Source organism: Ursus americanus, chromosome 17, assembly GCF_024610735.1.
Source record: "Ursus americanus isolate L20-20 chromosome 17, mUrsAme1.1.p, whole genome shotgun sequence".
Lineage (NCBI taxonomy): Eukaryota > Metazoa > Chordata > Mammalia > Carnivora > Ursidae > Ursus > Ursus americanus.
In genome coordinates this window covers 34,594,768-34,616,993 of record NC_142143.1, presented here as the reverse complement: position 1 = coordinate 34,616,993, position 22,226 = coordinate 34,594,768, and the positions used below count along the sequence as shown (strand labels likewise).

At 38.0% G+C, this 22,226-nt stretch overlaps 1 protein-coding gene across 3 annotated transcripts in view; it reads left to right on the top strand.

Moving 5' to 3' along the window:
- Positions 1–22,226, top strand: part of TMTC2 (transmembrane O-mannosyltransferase targeting cadherins 2) — an 835,540-nt gene that overhangs the window by 428,527 nt on the left and 384,787 nt on the right. The gene's annotated exons all lie outside the window — the stretch shown is intronic.

The following is a 22,226-nucleotide window of genomic DNA, read 5'->3' as shown; positions in this document are numbered from 1 at the left end:
GGGTGGAGCTGCCTCAGCTGCCTTGCCTGGGTGGGAAGGGGGGCGGCCGTTCCAGGCAACTCTCAAACAGACTCCAGCTGGAAGGCGCCAGAAGCTACCCATAGCCTTGGCTATGAATTCATCCCCCAGCCTGTGTTGTGTGTAGCACAGAAAAACCCTCCGTGCCCAGTCCTGGCTTTGTTCTGGGGCTGATCAGCTCTGTCTGCCTGGCTCTTGGTTTGAGCACTGCTCTGCTGCAGAGTTTCCAGGGAGTCCTGCCAGCTCTTCTCGTCCGATGTGTCTGAGAGGCACTCCCTACAGTAGGTGGGGTTGTGACTCAGCTTCTTGCCTGGGTGTGGGCAAAGCGGGCCCGTGGGATGGCCACACTCCTCCTTAGAGGATCTGAGTCAGGCAGACCTTCAGTCCACAGAGTTCCCTGGTCGGAGGGCTCCACCAGTGTGCTGCTGCCGATGGGCAACACCACTGGCTGGGCTCCACTTGGGCAGCAGGTATAAGCTCTGCCTTTGTGGGCTAGTTGTGGCTACCCTCTCCCCTTTTCTCCATCCTGGTCAGATTCCCATTGATTGAGCCCAGAAGATTCCCCTGCAATCCCACAGGGCAAGTTTAGAGTAGTGACACTCACAGAGCCAGAACAACACACAGTGCTGGGGATGGCAGTGCTCACTGTCCCTCCCGGCTTCTCTTTTCCCACTGGAGGATCTGAAGGCTCAGGGCGGTGCTGTCCGTCACAGGGTGGTGTGCTGGCCCGGGAGGGGGCAATGCAGTCAACATCTCCTTCACTTCAAATGCAGTCTGTCTTGGGATCCGTGGTACAGGGCTGCCTGTTCTAGGATTCGCTCAGTGGGTTTGCTTGTGCTTGAATAGTTGTTAGTTGTTCTTATGAGAGCAAGTGAAATCGGGAATGACCTATGTCACCGTCTTGGTGATGTCACTTGTCTATAGTTATTGTTCATTGATATTTTATTGTTGAATAGTATTCTGTTGGATGAACATAAACATTTTACTGTGAGATCTTGTAGCACCTTCTGCAAACTAAGCCTCTGTTTGTTTGTTTCTCTCATGGCCAATTGGTTGTAAGGAAATCTTATTAGGCTGTAAGTATGGATGGAGAAGGGGCAACGCAGCAGAATTATCTGAACCATCTGTTAATTCAACTTACTTGTGCCTGAAGACTTGCCTTGGACTGAAACCTTTTATACCATCTCCAGTTAGTTGTGAATGGCTGCCCTGCCCCTTTAAAGCAAATGGACTGTAGCAGTAAGTACAGGGCTTGGGGTCCGCTGGTCCTCTCACCTCCCACACCACACAGAACCTGCAGGTCTGATAGAGCAACGGAATGGATTTTTAAAGGTGCAACCAAAGTGCCTGCTTGGCGGTGATCCTGCAAAGACAGGGCACCATCCTCTCGAACACAGCGCATGGCCTCATTAGAAGATTCTGTCTCAAGAGTCAGAATACGAAGAACCAGAAGCCAGGACTGGAAATCGGAGTAGCTTCATTTACCGTCATTCTTGGTTGTTCACTTGGGGATTTTAGAATCCCTCAACCTGGAACTGTAAGCTTACGGAGAGCCGAGCTCCCAGAGAAGGAATGCTTCCTCAAATTCAGAGTCAAGGGCAGATCCTTGTGAGATTTTATTCCATGGATGCTACCTGAGGGCTGGTGGTTCCTCCTTCGAAGAGACTAGCTGGCCAGAGAAAGTCGCTGTATTGGCAACAGTAATTGACTCTTTTCCTTCGGAGAAGACAGAGCTTCTGTGACACAGTAAAGGTGGAGAAGACTGTGTTTAGAACCCGATGATCCAGTGCTGTGTCCTTTGACATCTCTTTGCCCCATGTTGATGGTAAATTGATAAAGGGAGCGGCCAAAGGAAGACTTGGTGAACAGAGGCTCCGGGTAAGTGCCCGTGTCACGCTACCACGTGCAGCCGCTAACCCAGCCGAAGAGCCAGCCCAGGGCGAATCTGCAGCGATAAGCAGAGGAGAGAGACCATGAACAGCAGAACTTTGTCCTTCTAAACAGGAAAAGAGATAAACCAGAATCCTGGAGTTTTTCCCAGATGAGTGAACTCATGTAAAACAGGTGGATTCAGGCACAGAAGTGTGCGCTGTAGAGGAGGCGGGGGTGGGGGGGACCAGCCTGTGGTGAACCCAGATGCCCCGCTTATTTCCCCAGCGGCACGGAGCGCCGACGGCTGACAACCCGCAGCTGAGTTCCTGCTCGGCACGTTGTCGGCCAAAGACGGACAGCTGCTCTGCCCAAGTTGATGTTTCTTCCCCAAAGGCGACTGCATGCAGTGACGGGTCAGCACAGAGGTGAAAATGCCCAGCGACCTTACCTCAATTTGGGACATCTCTGAAGGCTGATCCGGATTCCAGGGATCCCACAGTTTTGACCCAGGCCTCTCCTGTAACGGCATGTTCCTTCTACTTCTCCCGCGGCTCAGTCACGCTTCCCTTCCCAGCAGCGACTTTCCGAGAGCGCTCGCTAAAACACCTGAATGCAGATCTTTTCATCAAAGTCTGCTCTCCGGGATACCTGAACAAAGACAATGTCCTATCTTTTACGTTTTTATATGGGTGTGTGCTTTCTCGCCCTGTTTTTCTTTCTGCTTCAGTTTTTAAAAACCCACTTAATTAGTTCAGAGAAAAAACGAGAACCTCATTCTGGTTCACTGTTCTCAGCTGCGCTCGGTCTGCTGTTCAACTCATCTTTTAATTTATTCAGTTCAGATATTTCCTTTTTTGTTTATAGAATGTTCACATGATTCTCTTTTATAGATTCGAATTCTCAAATTCTCCACCCTTTGAGCTGCTTTGTTTCTCTCTTTATGGTTTTTTACATATTAACCACAGTTTGCAAGTCCTTGTTTGCTAACTCCACTATCTGGGTCGTCTCCCCTCTGCTTTTTTTTGGTGAGAGTTGGTCATTTTCCCTTATCTCTACATTTCTAGGAATTTCTTAATGCATGTTGGACATTGTATATAATATAACTCTAGAGGCTGTAGATGACACCATTTTCATTTGTTGGTAAACAGAATGAGGGTTGGGACACATGAGTCCAATCAGACAGTAATCAAGGTTGGGGCCGGGTTTCAGTGTTAGTAAAGTCAGGCCACTCCTGCTGGGCCCCACTCGAGTTTTCTCCCTGCATGGGGTTTGGTTCTATGTCAGTGGATCTCTGTCTCCGGTTTGGAAGAAGATTGCAGAAAATTCGGCTCTGCCTTTCAGAGATAATCAGCCCAGCTCTCCGGTCTCCTACTTACATTGCTTCAAAATATGGCCACTTCCCTGAAGGTGAGACAGTATGTTTGAATTAGGCCACTCCTATAAGACTCCTGGAGATTGTGATTTACCTTCTGGAAGCTTTGGTCTTGGCTCCCCAGCTTCCTGTATAGCACCAAAAGTTAGCAAATATGTTCTGTGAAGAAGAGTGGTTGTGCATTTGGAACCCCTCTGGCTTCTAGTTGGTCACATCGGTCCTGCAGACCCACTTAGTGTTTTGCTAGCTTTCCTTTTCCAGAACTGGGGCTCTGACTGACAAGCCAGTTCTTGAGCAAGCACCCCCCGAATCAGAAAGTACCCACGGGGGAAAGAAAGATAAACATCCTTGCTCACATAAAAGGGTTTTGCTTTTTTTCTGCAGTTTTAGTGTTTAATTTGCTTCTGAAGTTCTCTGATGGTTTAAAAATATATAATTTATCTGGCTGTGTCCCGTTTGCAGCAACAGTGCCTTTCTGTGCTGACCTATTCTGTTCTAAAACACAAGTTCCCTTGTCATTAGTTTTTAATTCCATCAATTATAGGATTGTTAATATTATTGTTTGGTAAAGTCAAGCTTTCAATGATTTATTTGTTACGTTTGCCATTTTCTGTCTGTACAAGTCATTTTTCATCTGAGCTTTTCTTCTTAAATCAATTTCTTAAAGTACATTCTTTAGAGTTCCTTTAATGAGACTTTGTCGGTGGTAATACTCTTGCTAAGTGTCTGCATAAAAGTGTCTTTAATTCACCCCAGTTACCGAAATATGGTTTAATTGGATATATGCTCAAAGTTCTTTTGTCTCTCTGCCTTGAAGATTTAATCCAAGTCTTCTTGCCTTCCATTGCTGAGAAATACATAGTTGGTCTAAATGTAAGTCCTTTCTAAGGGTTCTGTCCTTTCTGTTGGACTTTGAAAATTTTCTTTTGTATTTAGTATTCTTCAGTTTTTTCTGGATGGGTCTGATTGTAGGTTATTGTTTGTTTGACTTTTTTTTTTCTTTCTGTTGCTTAGGATGTATTCAGCTTCCTGAATCTCGAATAAGAGTCTTTTTATCAATTCTGGAAATTTCTGTCATTATGTTTGATATTATGTATGTCTGTCTTTCTAGCTCTCTTTCTAGAAGTCCATTTAAATGTTTATTATATTGTTTCACTATGTTGTCTGAATCTTTTACTCTCTTGTCTGTATTTTGCTGCTGCTTTTCCCCCTAAGTGTTATTTGGGATAGTTTCTTCTGACCTACCTACCAGCTTACTGGTTCTCCGTTTAGTTATATTTATCCTGCTGTTAAGTCCATTCAAAGAGTTTTAAATTTCAAGAATTTCTGTTTGGTTCTATTTCTAATCACCGACATCAGCTTCATAAGACGACTTTGGAACATCTGAATCTAGCTTACAAATTTCTAAACGTTTCTCTAGTATTTTCCATGTTTTTTTCTGTCTCGCCTACATTCTAAATATTTTCATTTCCTTCATTTGTTCTCTCTCAGAATTTAATTAGTGTCTAATCTGGAGTTTCTAAATTCAGTTATTACATTTTAATTTCTAGAAGTTATATTTGGTTCTTTCCAAATCCGCATGGGAAATTTGGAGATTCTGTTATTGCTTAATTATAATTTTACTATAGTGTTTTATTAATATAAACATTTATAATCTCTCTGTGATAATTCTAATATTTGTAGCTTTTGTATTTCTGCTTCTGCAGTTTATTGCTTCTGCTCTGTCATGCATGTGGCATTTTTTTCCTTTCGTGGTTTGATATTTTTATTTGTAGTATAATCCTAGAATTGTATCTGAGAATATTTGATCTTAGATTTAAAATTTGTTTCCAGAGGGAAATTTTGCATTTCATCAACAGTTACCTGGGAGCTCTAACAATTTGGGAACACTCTAAAGTAATTCTTTGCTTGAGTTCCTTTTCCCTCACCATACCTACTAGTATTAATTCCAGCATTATATCCTATTGAAGGCAGGTGTTCCTATTATTTTTCTCTGTGGAGCAAGGTTTTTTAAGGGTTTTTTCCCCCTTCCTGGTTCAATGATTGTAATAATCAAAATTATTAGACCAAATGTAGTTAAAAATAAGCCACAAAATTTCAGTGGCTTAAGAAAATGATGGCTTATTTTCCTCATGCCAACTCTGATGTGGAGTGGGCTGTCTTCCCACATTTTTTAACTTTAATATGTGGAACACATTACCTCCAGAGAGCCAGGTCTGGAAATGGAGTACATTATTTCCACCCACATCCTACTGGCCAGAATGCTGTCACACAACCCCAAACAAACTGCAGGGGAGCCTGGGAAAGAGCATCTTCCTCTGTGCCCAGGAAGAAGAAGGGTTATGATGAACATATAGTATTGTCCCAGTCACATCCACCAAGGTCGAAAGGGGCTCAGGTGTCCAGCACTATGTGGAGGTCTCCGTTCTGATTTCCCAACTTGCAGGAGACTTAGGCTTTTTTTTTTTTTTTTTTTAATGCCTTCCTAAATCAGGCTTGTGGTCAGTTAAAATCAAAGCCTCGGGAATGCCAGTTTTAGTGTGTCTGGGCTTGCTGGATTTGTACTTTGTTGACAATTCTGAGAATTTCCCTTATTCTTCTGCCAGCTCATCAATGCATTTTTAAAAAGTTTTCTTAAAATGCACATTTTTGTGTGCTATTCTTAGGTAGTCTGCACCAGGAGGATTTCTTAGGACAGCTAGGCTGACGTACTGCAGAAAATGGGAGTAAACTTCAGCTTTTGAGAAATTATTCTGACCCCAGTTGATAGCCTGTACTGTAGTGTGGTTCCTCATATTGAGGAAGAAACTGGGTGGTTTCTTCATTTTGCGAGTCTGAAATGTTCCGCCTACCAGATAGCTGCCCCTGTTCCTTAGCATCCGTATCTTTCTCAATTTTATTTCATATCAGAAAGCTAAGTTCTTCCCAGACCAAGTTGTTTGAATTAAGTTTCTAAGGGGCTGCTTTTATCCAGCTTTCAATTAGACCACTACTGTATCACTGTTCTCGTTTCTTCCTTTGAAAGATATCCTTCAGGAAGTTATAGGGACATTCAGTCTGAGGGGAAGAAGAACTGATTTGATAACACCACATAAATTCATAATCACCTACATTCCAATTAAAACGAGGTAATATAGGGGACATCAAATGTTGAATTATAGTTAGAGAATTAGCATTTCCTTATTTGTTAAAAAAAAATTAAAGCTCCCTTGTCAGTAGGAAACACTGAAGACTTAAGAATTAAGGTAGGTGCTCCAATCCAAGATTATTTATTGTGAGTTGTCATAGTTGTAGATCATAATCTAAATGCAATGTTTAATTAAGAAAATTGAAGTGATCAGTATGGCATAGTCAATGTTGTTTAAGCTCAGTGGGTACTAACCAAAGCTATATATTCTCATTTATTGTTGAACTAATTTCTGTTGTAAAAAATGGGTTAAAATTACTTTTGCCAATTTTTGCAAACCTTAAGAAGAAACATCAGATTGAGTTCCATTTAGAATTTTAAGTCTAAATTAGTGTAATTAATTCAGTGATTGATAAAGTCTCTTGTGTTTTTGTTATAACATTTCTAAAAGAATCTCAGTTTGGAAAAATTACTTTAGAGAAAGTTTTATGGACAGATTTCATGAACTTCACCATAAGCATTTGCTGTAGAGTGGAATCAGTACCATATAGGGCAGACCTAAAATTTTGTCAAACTTTTTTGTTCAAATCATATCTTTTAGCTCTTCAAATGAAGAGATTGATATTTCCTAATTGTTAAAAACTACTTTCTATATTGCTTCCTTTAGATTACTTTTCTTCCAATTACCAAGAAAAGTCGATGTTACAAACTTCTTTAAGCTTTCCTTATTGTAGCCTCAAATTGTCAATTCATAACAGGTACATCAATACTATTGCCACTTTGGTTATAGAAGGTAATTATTGCTTTTTAAATATTACCATTCTTGAAATGTTTTCTGTTTTTTAGATTTAATAGTCTTTATTCCCTCATTTCACTCAATTCTTTCCATGACAGTATGTGTGGTTGCTCGGATAAGACACAGCAGTTCATAAATAGTACCTGTAAGTCCAATGAAAAGACAACAGGTATTAGTGTTTGCATTAAAAAAGAAATCCTATTCTATAGCCATTTTGTCAGTTTTCTCTCAAAACTGTTTTTGTGTTATTCACAATTCCGGCACGGTTTCCAGTCTCCATCATATAAGTCGTGGTTATTACAAAGGGAGAAAGAATGTCTGCTAAAGAAAGATAAACTGGTGATAGCTAGATATAGAGTCTAAGCTTCAATGACAGCTCAGATAGGAAGGTAGAGGATTTCAGAAAAGGATGATAATGCTTGAATTGGAGAGGTCAGGAAAGATCCAAGGAAGTGATAGAACTTGAAATAGTCTATTATAGTTACTACTTTTTTTTCTTTTCCATGTTAAGACCCAAGCTTCTAAACATTTTATAGGTGACTTAATTTCTTTTTTAGTAGGGTTATTTTACTAGGTTTATTTGGCAAATGAAACTTTTATTTATACGTTAAGCACCTGGAAAAACACATCTTATAATTCAAGTAGGTAGATTTTTAAATCTTAAGGCAAGTCTTCTCAGTGGATCCTGTTGAGATTGCTTCACCAGAGAAATTTTTCTGTAACCAAAATTTTGCAAACAATATTTGGATATTCTTGGAATTTATGCATTGACCCCGGGTTAAGAACCTCTGCTTAATATATTATAATAATCCAGTACCAACTGAATCAAGTTTGAAAGTCTAAAGAAAGAAAAAGTAGACTACAACGAGAGTAAATGATTCACTTAAGTAGTTTCTACCACCTTCTCTTTCTGTAGCTTTGTGTTATTATTCTGGTTTAAAGTATTAAAAACTGGACCCCATGTATTATACACCCAAGATGAAATAAAGTATTCAGGGAACCAGGTAAGTTAATGAGTTCACTAAGGAATACTAAGGTTGGTCCAAGGGGGTAAGTTGTCAAAGGGAGAGGGGTGAAGAGAAGGAGGCCAGAGATGGTTTCCAGAGATCTGGAATAACTAACCTCTGCTGAGAGTTGTGTATATTAATCTGTTTGGGCCACCATAACAAAGGACCACAAACTGAGTGGCTTAAAAAACAGAAATGTATTTTCTCACAGTTCTGGAAACAAGAAGTCCAACGTCAAGGTTTCAGCTGATTTGGTTTTGGTGAGGACATTCTTCTTGGCTTGTAGATAGTTGCCTTCTTGCTATCCCACCATGGCCTTTCCTCGGTGTGTACATGGAGAGAGAGCTTCCTCTCTGGTGTCTCTTCTTATAAAAACATTAATCCTATCCGAGCAGGACCCTACCCTTTTGACCTCATTTAACCTTAATTGCTTCCTTAGAGGCCCCATTTTCAATCACAGCCACACTGAGTGTTAGGACTTCAACATAAGATTTCTTTTGGAGGGGGGAGGACACAGTTCACTGAATAGTACTCCGTGTCTCACAGGAAGCTTATGCGCCAATAAGGAGTAGCCAGGAGTGTTCATCAAATCCACTTTCTGAGCCACCTCTGTTCAACTCATCTGGCCAAATGCAGGTTCATGAGTTCCATTCACATATTTACTGAAACAAAATTTCTAGGATTTGGCCAAAAATCTCTATTTTAATAAGACCAGGTGATTGATTTGCACACCAAATATTGAGAATCAGTAACCAAAATACTTAGTAAGAGTTGCTGCTAGGGAAAATCAGTAGTTTCCATCAGAGAGACTATTTTATTGAGCACTTACTAAACTCCTCTATATAAATGCAAACTTAATAAGTACTCTTTCTAATACTTTTGTTGCACTCCAACAGTGAAAATGGTGTTCTTATCCTCTCAGTTTTCTATGAAGTTTAGCAATGTAGATTAATTTGATCAAGGCCTTGTTGCTTGGACCCATTTAAAAAAAGAAAAAAGAGCCTTGTTCTTTGCTGTTTCAGTTGGCATAAACTCCAAGGAGTGATTAGAATTTAGTGAAAAATTTTGAGAAAGGTAACAGATTTCTTATTGTGTAAAAGAATCCCTACATGATTAAGAAAAACAAAACTTTCCTTTGAATTTTAAATATTCATCTCAAATTGCCAAATTTACATGTGGGGAAGATGAAGGGGAAACCTGTTTTTTATTTGGTGGATTGAATATTGCTCTGTCGGATGTCCAGGGGCAAAAAATCAAGCAGGAGAAATAAGCTGCTATTTGCAAAGTGTTAAAACAACAGCCAGATTGTTTCTTCTTCACTTACTGTGCACAGTATGGGCTGGCACTGCTGTGGTAGCTTAGAAATCTCCAATGCTGTCAGGAAAAACAAACCCAACCCTCTAGATAGAATAAAAGGGTGAAAAAGCAAGCAAGGAGGAAGACCAAGAATTTATCTGCAGTTAACAAAAGAATGATGTATTTGCTAACAGAATGGTGGAAACTGCTGTGTGAGGAGGGCGTGATCTCGGGAAATGTCTTTCTTCCATTTTGCTGTCTTTGTTCCTGAGTGTAGCATAAATGTTGATTTGATTAGCAGTGAATTCTTTTAAGATGTAAAATTTCCTTTAAGACCCCAAAGGCTGTAGAGCCTACATGATGGCGTTGACTTGAAGAGTTCATATATTTCTTAGATGTTTATGGAGAGAAGTGTCTCATGGAGTTTTTTTCAGTGAATTCTGAGTGAATAAAAGAAAAAGAAAAAGGAAAATATCTTTTGTTACACTAAACTAGTGTTAAGCTATTTACCTAGAGTACACCACAGGGCAAAAATTTCTTGTGGTAAATTATCTCTCTGCCTCCCTTTCTTACTTTTCCCCCATAAAAAAATATATATATATCCCTGGAAATTTCCTTGTGGAGTAGTTGTAATACCAACCACCGCTACCGTATGAACAATTACAGCACAAACACAGGTTTAATTTGCTAAAGATATTCTGATCACAGTGACTAGAAAGGTAAACTTTATTAAAAAAAAAAGAAGAAGAAGAAAGAAAGGGAAAAAAAGAGAATTAGCTAGTTTTACTGAAAATTTAAGTCGCTTGAAATGATCAAATAATCAATTTTATTTTTTCTGTTGTTTGATTGGTTTTCTGCATTTCTTTGTGCATTCTTCTTTTTTTTACTTGGTGTAGGACAGATTTTATCCTGATCATTTTTATAGCATTTTCAGGGAGGCGGGTTGGTGGTAAGGATCCATTTTTTTTCTCTCAATTAAGAGTGCTTCAGCGGTGCCTGGGTAGCTCAGTCTTTAAGCGTCTGCCTTCAGCTCAGGGCATGATCCTGGTGTTCTGGGATCGAGCCCCACGTCAGGCTGCTCCGCTGGAAGCCTGCTTCTTCCTCTCCCACTCCCCCTGCTTGTGTTTCCTCTCTCGCTGGCTGTCTCTCTCTCTGTCGAATGAATAAATAAAATCTTTAAAAAAAAAGAGTGCTTCAAACTGCTTTTCACCTGTAGAGTTTCAGTACGTCATGTGACTTAACTTAAAATTAGAGATAAAAAAGGGTTGCTGCTACTCAGACACAATAACTGTAAATACCTCTATAAAAATTTCTTGATAATAGACTTAGCTAATTAATAAATTATTCATTTTAAACAAAAATAAAAGCATATTAAACTAGTAAATTTCAAAGACTTTATTGGCTTTTTCAATAATTTATGGTCTGGGCAGCATCCCGTCTAGCAGATAGAAAGGAGCTCCAAGGAGCTGTACGAAATGAAAAACTTTCATTGGCAGACGGGAGTCAGAACGAAGAGGCAAAAGTAGATTGGTTCTGTCAAAGTCACTTTCCTTTAGATGACAGAGTCTATCAGGCAGATTACCTAACTAGTGCTCATCATTATAATTAAGTTTTGGATTGGTGATATGGGGCTTAGCATAAGTGACTCCATTTTGGGCCTACTGTCTTATTTTTAACACTCAGGAAATAGAAGGTGTGTTAAAGAGTTTTAGCCACTGGATGTCTAATCTATTCTGTGGGACAATCATTTATATTTTTATACCATTGAGACACTTAGGGTTCTTGTAACTTCTAAAAGATAACAAAGAAAAAATGGGAAAATGGATTTAAAGTTAATATACAATATGAGTTTGCATACCAATCCTGATTATGTTACCATTAGCATAAGATTCTAAGCTTAAGGACTTAGCAAAAGTTGTATAGTTAATTTCTGTGAATAGATGAGTTCACGTCAATCCTTTTCAGCCACTAAATCAGCTAGCAGTGAAGGGATCTGGGTTAGAAAAGAGAAATAACTCAAATGATTTCATTATTTTAGTGTGAATGTATACTTCATTGTTTTAGCACAATATTTTTGTGGGTTTTTTTTTTATTATTATTTTAAAGATTTTATTTATTTATTTGACACAGAGAGAGAGACAGCCAGTGAGAGAGGGAACACAAGCAGGGGGAGTGGGAGAGGAAGAAGTAGGCTCCCAGCAGAGGAGCCTGATGTGGGGCTCGATCCCAGGACCCCCGGGATCATGCCCTGAGCCGAAGGCAGACGCTCAACGACTGAGCCACCCGGGCGCCCCTTAACACAATATTTTTGAAGCTTGAGATTATCAAATGTTTTTGTGTGTTCATGTTTGACTGACTATTCCTGGTTATGGTTTTGACTAGGAAATAGATGCCCCCAAAATAGTTCTTGAAATAGTGAGTGAATGAATAAGTGAAGCCTTCTTAAACATCCTAAGGAGAAAAAAATATACAGTTGATCCTTGAACAATGTAGGGATTAGGAGCACTGACCCCCCACCCAGTTGAAAATCTCAGTATAACTTCACTCTTCTAAAACTTAGCAACTAATAGCCTACTGTTGACTAGAAGACTTACTGATCACATAAGCAGTACATAAAATACATATATTTTATCTATCATATATCTTACAATGAAGTAGCTAGAGAAAAGAAAATGTTATTAAGAAAATCATAAGGAAGAGAAAATACGTTTCTAGTACTGGACCATAAAAAAAAATTCTATGGATAAGAGGACCTGTATAGTTCAAACCTGTGTGTTCAAGGGTATACATAACACTATCTATGCCTAATATGTATTACATTATATAATTATATATATTACATTATATATTATAGAATTGTGTTTGCTAGTATCTAGTAATTTGATTTGACTTTATGTTTTTGGATCTTTTACTATTTATATTACTGTCCTTTGTGAACACAAAATATAAGTCCCTCTGATTATCCTATTCTCTTTGTTTTTAAAGTTTATTTTTTAGTAATCTCTACACCCAATGTGTGGGGCTCAAACTCATGACCCCAAGATCAAGAGTTGCATGCTCTACCAAGAGAGCCAGCCAGGTACTCCTACCCTATTCTCTTAAAAACTTTAATTCTCATTTTATTCCGTGTTTTCCTTTATCCCAAGATTCATTCTTCCATTGCTAACCTTGGCCCAACTCTTGTGATTGCTCCCATATATGTTTTACTTCTTCACAAAATATTTATGACGTCCTTTCTCCTCCCTGACTTAGCTTCCTTTGTCCACTGGGGACACTTGGTCCATGAAGTCATTTAAACTAGATACTGCTCATTCTCCTATAGGCCCATGTTTTTTACGTTTACTATATTTTTAGATCAACTAGGCCTTCTTTAAATATTTTTAAGTGATTGTAATGAGATTATTATTCTTCCATCTCTCAGTAAAACCCATTCATTTTTCCAGGCTAATAGAGTCCAGCTTTGCTTTCCTCCTTTTTAAAGTGGCTGTCTTCTAACATCAGTTACTCCCTCATATTTATCAAGAATTTTGCTTCTTGACTTAATCTCTCTCTTCATCCCTCCCCAAGTTTAATATCTCTGTTGCTGGACCACCTGATTGATGCTTTCGCATTAGAATTTGTTACTCTATTCCAAACCGTGTAAGCTATGTTCTACTCATTGCATGGTCAGACCACAGATTTGCTATCATTTGGAACTCTGAAAACACCTGAAATTCCAAACTTCTTCCGTCCTTTTCATGACTAAACCTTCCGAACACCTCCTCAAATTCCTACCTTTATCATCTTATTGAAAGTGCCTTACTATACATTATAGCCATTCTAACTCCTAAAATCTTACTGTATTTTTCCTTAGAATTCTCATCACTATTAAGAATTATATTATTTATTGATTTTTTTTATTCATAACTTTATTCTCTCCCCAGAATAGAAACTCTTGAAGGACAGGTGTTTTGTTTTCTTCACTAATAAATCCCCAAAGTTTACAACAGTGCATGGTGTAGAGTGTGTATTTTTTTTTTAAGATTTTATTTATTTATTTGACAGAGATAGAGACAGCCAGCGAGAGAGGGAACACAAGCAGGGGGAGTGGGAGAGGAAGAAGCAGGCTCATAGCGGAGGAGCCTGATGTGGGGCTCGATCCCATAACGCCAGGACCACGCCCTGAGCCGAAGGCAGACGCTTAACCGCTGTGCCACCCAGGCGCCCCGAGTGTGTATTTTTTGAATTGATGAGTGAATAAAATAATTCCAGTGAATCAGGGAGCTTTTTTTTTTTTTTAAGTGATTGTATATCAGGGTAACTATGTCTTTCAATTATGTGTACACCTGTTTTTGCTGGATAGAACTGCCTTCAGGCTCAGTCTCCATGGTGGGAATCATTTTATTATGTGACTAAAAGATTGTTTCCCAAAGACTATCTCAGAGGTGTGCACATTTTAGGGTGAATGTTCCTTTTAGAGTATGTTTACAAATACAAGCTATAGTAAACTTGTCACATTGTCTTTTATTATTGAGTGACACTTTTATAGTCCTGTCTACTTACTGATCATCCTCTGTAGGAAGACGGCAAACATTACAGGGCCAAAAGAACCACACATTTAGTTCTTTGTAACCAAAGGTATGATTTAAAAGGCGATTTTGGAACAGAGCCTAGGTGAATGATACATGAAACTTCTTTTGCATTTCACCCAGAAACAAGAACATCCTCTAATGCATTTTAGTTCGGGTCATCTAAATAGGTTGCTTTCTTGTCTTCCCTTTACCTATGAGGATGTAACTCTACTTAAAAAAAAAAAAATGAATGAATGAATGTAAATAAATAACTGTAAAATGAGAATTAAGCAATGATATGAGCTTTCAGCCAGTGTTGGTATTATTTGTTTATCAAGTGTTATGTAGAGTGTAATTGAGAACTCTGGGGTATCAGGAAGAGCATTCTATTCATTTTCCTGTCCCTCCAAAAACAAAGCACTGTGCCTGGCATTTGGCAGGCAATAGTCCTTGTAAAATGATCAGTCAGATTTTCACTCTTGAGATCTGATATCTAATATACATTTGTATTCATTTTTTCAAAACTAGTTTTTGCTTTTCTGGTTGTCTTTTGTTGTTGTTGTTGTTAAAGTCACTTGTTCTATGATGAGTTATTATTTCATTATGGTTAAAAAATATGTAGCTATAAATTCATAGTCTCCTAGGAAGAACATCTTAGAACCAAAATTTTAGGACTGGATGGGTCATTAGAGATCACTCAGTCCAAACATTTTATTTTACAGATAGGCAAAAATGTCCCAGAGTGGTAAGTTGACTTGCCTGGGGTTTTACAGCTTTCTGAATTGAACTAGAATCTGGGTCACTCAGTGCTGGGCTATTTCTATTATATTAGATGATTGTGCAACCGTAAAGCCCATTCAGAGAGTAATAAACCTATGTCATGCAATATTCCCTAGGGCAGTGGCTCCCAAACTTTTTTGATGACAAACCCTAATGAGTGAACAACTTTGAGTACTCCCAACGTATCTAAAATTGTCTATTAATAAGTTAAGTATTGTGTATAATTTTCATAATAGAAATTTATAAGAATAATATAGAGTAGTAACACCTTAAAATAATTTTATTTACTTTTATTAATAGTACAAACATCCTTTTCTGCTTTCACCAAAGAAATAATTATTAATAAAATTTCTGAGAATGCAGTACACTTGAATATGCTTTATTATTTTTGAAAATCTTGGTTTAAAATATCATTTGATGGGGCGCCTGGGTGGCACAGCGGTTAAGTGTCTGCCTTCGGCTCAGGGCGTGATCCTGGTGTTATGGGATCGAGCCCCACATCAGGCTCCTCCGCTATGAGCCTGCTTCTTCCTCTCCCACTCCCCCTGCTTGTGTTCCCTCTCTCGCTGGCTGTCTCTATCTCTGTCGAATAAATAAATAAAATCTTTAAAAAATAAAATAAAATATCATTTGATAAAATGACTTAAAAGGAAGGCCCAAAGTTCAGTTTATTTTTTTTATTTTTATTTTTAAAGATTTATTTATTTATTTGACAGAGAGACAGCCAGCGAGAGAGGGAACACAAGCAGGGGGAGTGGGAGAGGAAGAAGCAGGCTCACAGTGGAGGAGCCCGATGTGGGGCTCGATCCCGGAATGCCAGGATCACACCCTGAGCCGAAGGCAGACGCCCAACGACTGCACCACCCAGGCGCCCCTAGAGTTCAGTTTATTTTGATTCTTTGTCTTAATTTTCACAGTGGAAGAACTATAGAATGTAAGCTTCCAGTTATCAGTAAGTTTTGGGGATGTAATGTTCAGCATGGTTAGTTGATAATACTGTATTATATACTTGAAAGTCGCTAAGAGAGTAGATTTTAAATGTTCTCTTCACACACACATAACACACAGTAGTAATTATGTGAGATGATAGAGGTGTTAACTAACCTTATTACAGTAGATTTTTCACAATGCATCAGTGTATCGAATCATCACAGGGTACACCTTAAACTTATACAATGTTATATGCCAATTATATCTCGACAAAGCTGCAAAAAATATACATGTAACCTGGGACAAATATTTCACTGGCTGCAGTTAGTACAACATGATATTAACTTTTAAATTGCGTTCACCGATTATGCAAAAACTTGTGGATGGAATTCATTTTCTTCTCATCTCCTCTGGGAGTCAATAATTTATTCTCGTAAACAAAATCTAGATGTCAAACAAATGTAACTATCAAAAACCTTTTCTTTGGATAAAAGCATACAGACATACACTTTTCTTTTTAAATGTTGATATGCATAAATTTTAGCAGTAACTGCACATAAAAACAGATATTTCTAATTTTTTTTCCCTCCAGTATGCTCTCTCTGTAGCATGAAGTTTACTTGGAAACCAGTTACTCTTTCACTTATTATTAAAGCTACTCTCCATACAAATGTTCATTGTACCTAATACAAAAATTCACATTTCAAAAGCTTTCTAGATAATTTCAGTATTTTGGGCAACTTATTGTCAAATCTGATTAGATTATTATTGTTTTTCTTTCAATATGGCTGATGAGCTTGTATTAGAGAAAAGAAAAAGAATTCGTTTTGCAATTTTCATATTATTCAATTTTACCCACTTCCCATATCATCAACCTAAGATTTTTTTTACAGAAATAATTCTGTAGTTATTTACCAATTTTGAGAAATAGTCTACTTAAAACTGGATAATATTGTACATAAATCTCCTCCTCAGTTACCTGTCCACTGAAATACACTCTCTGTTGAAAGCAAATGAATGAGTGAGACCACTATGTCAAGCTCGCCAGTGTGAAACTTCCCTTCTTTCTTTGGGATAGCAATCCTGCATGACATAAAATTATCTGGATTATGTATTTGGGCATGGACTGAATAAGACATCAGTGTGAAATCATACTGATAGTTAAATACCAGCAAATATTTATTTTTCTCATTCCTTTAGTTAAAAATATAAGTAGAGCTTTTAATATTTTTTCTGTCACCCTAATAAATCATTTTGTACACACAAATTGGTGCATTTGCTCCTCTTTATAGAAGACTATCTTTGTGGTACAGCTTCGCTTACCTGGTTTGTCTAATCTTAAACTGGAATCAAGACTATTCTAGTCTAGAGGCGCCTGGGTGGCTCAGTTCTTTCAGCCACCGACTCTTGATTTCACTCAGGTCATGATCTCAAGGTCCTGGGATCAAGACCCGCATCAGGCTCCCTCCTTGTACTTTTTCTCTCTCAAAAAAAACCCACCAAAAAAAAAAAAAAAAAAAAAAAACCCAAGCCCTGGTCTATAAGAAGCTGGATGAATGATTTGATCATAAATAATTATTTGTCACCTATCTTTATAGTAGTTACCACATTTGAGTGTTAATAACAGCCCAAACAATGACAACAATAGCAACAACAAAATGACATTTATTGATATTTTAGTCTAAGCTGATCACCATACTTTACAGGTATTTTCTCATTTGATTTTATGTATTTTACAGATGTCTCAAAGATCTAAACTTTCCTGAGTTTCTTTTTATTCTATCTGCAAAAGGTTGATAATAAAAACCACTGTACCTACCCCACAAGTTCATGGTGAAGTATGTAATGTGGACAAGGCACTGGAGTAGAAGTGAGGAGTTCTTGGTATCCGTTCAACTGAGTTCTGCTATTAACTAGCTTATATGATTTTGAGTAGTTATTTCAAGTTTCTGGACATTAGTTGCTTTATCTATAAAATGAAAGTGTGGCTAGGGTAAATTATTCTCTTTATTTCCTTATAAGCCATTATACTATTTTAATTTAATTTAAATTTGTATTTGTGTTTGTGTGTGTGTATAGTGTACACGCATGTGATAATTAAAGTAAGGGATTATTATAATTAAAATACATGTAACAAATATGTTTCCAAATCAAAAAACTGCTTTTCAGAGGATATTTTGGGGAGAGATACTGAAAATATCCAGTGTGTATGGACTCCAGGGTCAGGACCTGGTGGGGATTAGAGATGGTAGGAGTCCAAAATAAGAAAGGAAGTGGCTACTTTGGTGATCTAGTTAATTCTTCCACAACAAATGTTTTCCCCAAGGTGAAAAAAAATTTAGTACTAACCATTTGCTTAAGCACCAGAGGGACTCTGCATAAGGCTTAGCTAGCATGTTTCAAAGGAAGATCAAGTGACTTTTGAAGGTATTTATAGAATAAAAGCAAAGTTTAAGCTGGGCTGCTCTCATGAAGTCTTATTTTCTTACTGAAAATTTGCCTTAGCCATGTCTTCGTTGTCTTCCTCCTATCTGAAGGTTTCCTAAGGCACATGTTGAGGCAGAAATCAAGTACTCAGCTGGAAAATTGGATCCTCTCTATGAACCTTCTAGAGGAGTAAACGGCAAGTAGAATTAATGCCTAAAGAATAAAAGTCTTTCCAAACTAAATTTACTTCCTCTGATAACTGGGCCAAAGTGCCCTGGAGATCAAGTTGTACCCGATCAGGCATTTTGCTACTGAGATATCAGTTACATGGTTAGAAATGGAGAAAGACGTCTCTGGATAATTGAAGAGTAGTAGTCAAGAAAGGGTCTAGAGAAAATAAGCAATTGAGGAAATGGGAAAGAGTCTAAAGAGCAGAAGGAAAAAGTAGACGAAAGATCAGAGACACTGGTAGTTTTTACTTAGGGAGTAAATTGTATCTTACACAAGGAATGAGGGAATAGTATAGCATTACAGAAAATTTTAAATAGAAGATGTTATGAGCCTAGCCTTTTTCTCTTTTGTCTGCAAAGAGTTTTCCAGTTTTCATATTCTTGTTAGAAATAAGAAAGCTTAAGTGGAATGCCTCTTCATTTTATTTGATAAACTACTTCAAGGACTTTAAGACCCAAGTCAGTTTTTCTTCCTCCCAGCCTTCTCCCCTTCTGTGGGATTGGTCACTGTCCCTTTATGCTTCTGTTATACTGTATATATTTCTATATGTGTATATCTCTGTGATACCATATGTCACATTGAAAGCAATCATTTGCTTACCTAAAAGCTTCCTGTACTTTTGAGACTCTTGAGAAAGAATCGTGTTTATTTTACTAGCACCAAGCTAGGTCCTGGCACACTGATTTCAGCCAATTTATCAAATGATTTAATGAAAAGGAATAACCCATGGTCTTTAAATTTCAGAAATGACCATATTGATAGCAACCATAATGTGATTTTTGTCATCTATTCAAAAGATTACTTTTATGTTGATTCTGAGGCTAAGGAAATTGCAGGCTTTCTAGACATTAAGCCTCTAGAATTTCATCCTCTTTGGACACTGATGTAGCCACTCTGCTCTTCTAAGACACTTACATAGTCCAGATACTAGGATGACAAAAGAAAAATGTATTTCAGCGTTTTTCAAAAATATGATCCACACAAAGTAAAGAGACTTAGCAAAGTCCCAGCAGGAGTAAGATGAACATAGGCTGTGGGGAAGAAAGGGTAACACACAGATGCTAACTTGAAAACAGCGTAATGCTGCTTGACATGTGTGAGTATTAAAAATGGGTCACCACCTGTCCTTACCATTCCCACTGCTCTTCCCCTGCCTTATGTATCAAGGCAAATGGAGATGGAAGACACCTCATGAACAGTCAGAGAAAGATTGTTGTCGACCTAGGTCATAGTGGTTCTTTTGGATCCGAAATAACAAAATGAAACCACAGAAGGATGGAGGAAAGAGCTAATCAAAAGAAAGTGAAAGGGCTTTGCACTTGGAAACTTAAGTGAAAGGGAGAGAAATTTAAGAGAACGGAATGGTTGGGTCAAGAAAATGATATTCCTACTCAGAACTGAGAAAATGCTTTCAAGTTTGAAAGTCTCTTAAAAAGACCCATACAGTCAGTAAAAAGTGAGCAGGAAGATGAATAATCAAAACTAAAACTACAGATTATAAGCTACTTTGTGAAACTGTCGTGAAATTCAAGATCAAAAAAAGTAAGAAATTTGGAAATTAATTTCTTCGGAAAAAAATATTTATCTTTCATGTAAAATGATTCTTTTGTGGTAACTAAAACCTGTGTCCCTGGTTATCAGCTTTATCAGCAGTGAGTATTGCTTTCATTTCTCCATCCCTCCATTGACCTTGTATTTCTGAAAAAAAAATTACTATCTCAACTACATTTATTAGTAATAACACATATCTCACTAAATATAATAAAAGACAATTGCCCATCAGAATCTATCATGAGCATGAAATAAAAAGTGACATCACACCAGTTTATTAAGAATTCAGCTGAAAACAGATGATTTAAGTTCTGGTTAGTTTGTACATTGTGATCTTAGATAAGCACATCTTTTAGTAAGCTTGTAAATGTTATTGAAAATAGCTTAAGAGACCCCTTGCTTCCTTTTTGCATGTGTCTCAGTAGTGGCACTATTGACATTTGTGGTCGGATAATTGTTTGTTGCAGGGGCTGCCCTGCGCCTTGTAGGATGTTGACTAGCATCCCTGGGTTATACCCACTAGATGCCAGTAGCACCCCCTACTTGTGGGTGGGGCAAAATGAGTCAAGGCCAGTGGGAGAAATAGGCGTGCAGTTATGAAATAAGTCACGGGAATAAAAGGCAGACATAAGGAATGTAGTCAGTCATAGTGTAATAGAGATGTAAGGGATAGACGGTGGCTACATTTGTGATGAATAGAGCATAATGTGTAAACTTGTGGAGTCACTGTGTTGTATACCTGAAACTAACATTGTGAGTCACCTATACTCCAAACCAAACCAAACAACAACAACCAAACAACTCCAGACTCAGTATCCTCTCGGGAGCAAAATTAACCCCAGTTTTTATACAAAGAGGTCTGGGGTCCTGGTTTGAGAACCACTCACCTCAAGGCATCAAGCATCTAGAAAAATAAATAATGCCTAGAACCAGGTAATGCATCCAAAAGGAGGAATAGAGGAGATTGTAAGATGGACTCATTCACCTTTCACAGAAAGCAAACACCGCTCTAAGAAGAATCCCAAAGCTGGGCTGTCCTTTTTTAGTTTTTGACCAGGAGTGTATTCTGCATAGCATCAAATGACATAAATTCAAAGTAAGACCACACACAGTGAGAAGTAGGGTGGAAGCCTCTTTGAGATCCTTCAAACTGATTGTTTAATTCAGAGAGAAAGGAGCAATTATAAAGAAAAGAAGGAGGCTATGGAATCATCAGTTCAGACTGTTTCTAATTCAGTGGGAAGTGCTGCTGCCCGTCACAGTTTTACAAAAGCAGAGGACTGATAAGAGTCTACAAGCTTTTCAGTCTTGTTAGGAGCAAACCTTAAATTACCTGATGTGCTGTCCAACTCTTTAAAAATGCCCTCTGCAGTAATGTGTATTGGCCATTTTCTTTCTTTCTATTGCTTTCTGAACTTGAGGGTGGAATTCTAATCAAAATCTTTCCTTGCACATGGTTCCATTATACAGTATAGCTATTATTTTCCAATTTTTAAGACTAGCTGTTTTTAAAGTGACTGGGTAGATTTAATAGTGTTCATCAATGTTTAATTTTATTTTTGCCACAATTTTCTGCAGATTGAAAGATTAAGGTGTGGTCTAAGAAAAGCTATGTACTAAAATTGAATTTGAAATTTTGCTCATAGTCATTGTCATTCTATCAACTGAAGAGTGAATCACTGGGTAGTGGGGCCCTACATGGGTCCGAACATGTAGCAGCCCATTTGTCATCAGTAGAACTGATTTGAGCAATGTATTACCTGGGATAGAGTAACTAGAGGTGATCTCAGACTATGTGATTAAGTCACTAGTTTTAAGCTAGGCTGAGGGAATCCAGCTGTTGTCCAAAAGGAATGAACTCAAGGTTCTGACATCATAATTTTCACATATAGGAATGAGGAAGAGCCAGAACATGGCTAGGGGAGCTCCACTGAAGTCTCTCTTTACATAATAAAGGGAGAGTGTGTTCTAATGTTACTAGCTAAGTAGTTTACTGCTCATGTACTGTTAACTACTATTATTGCCACAACGATTATTACTGCTAATAACAAAAATAGCAATAGCGTCCATCAATTTAGGAGTGTTTACTGTATGCCAGTTCTTGATATTTAAAATCATTATTTCAAATCCCCCCAACAACCTGTAACTGGTACTAGAGCCAATGTAGAGATGAGGAAATTGAATTTTGGAGAAATTACTTTCTGCAGATCAAATTGTATTAAGTGGTAAAACCTGAATTGAGCAGCATTGACTACCTCCAAACCCCATG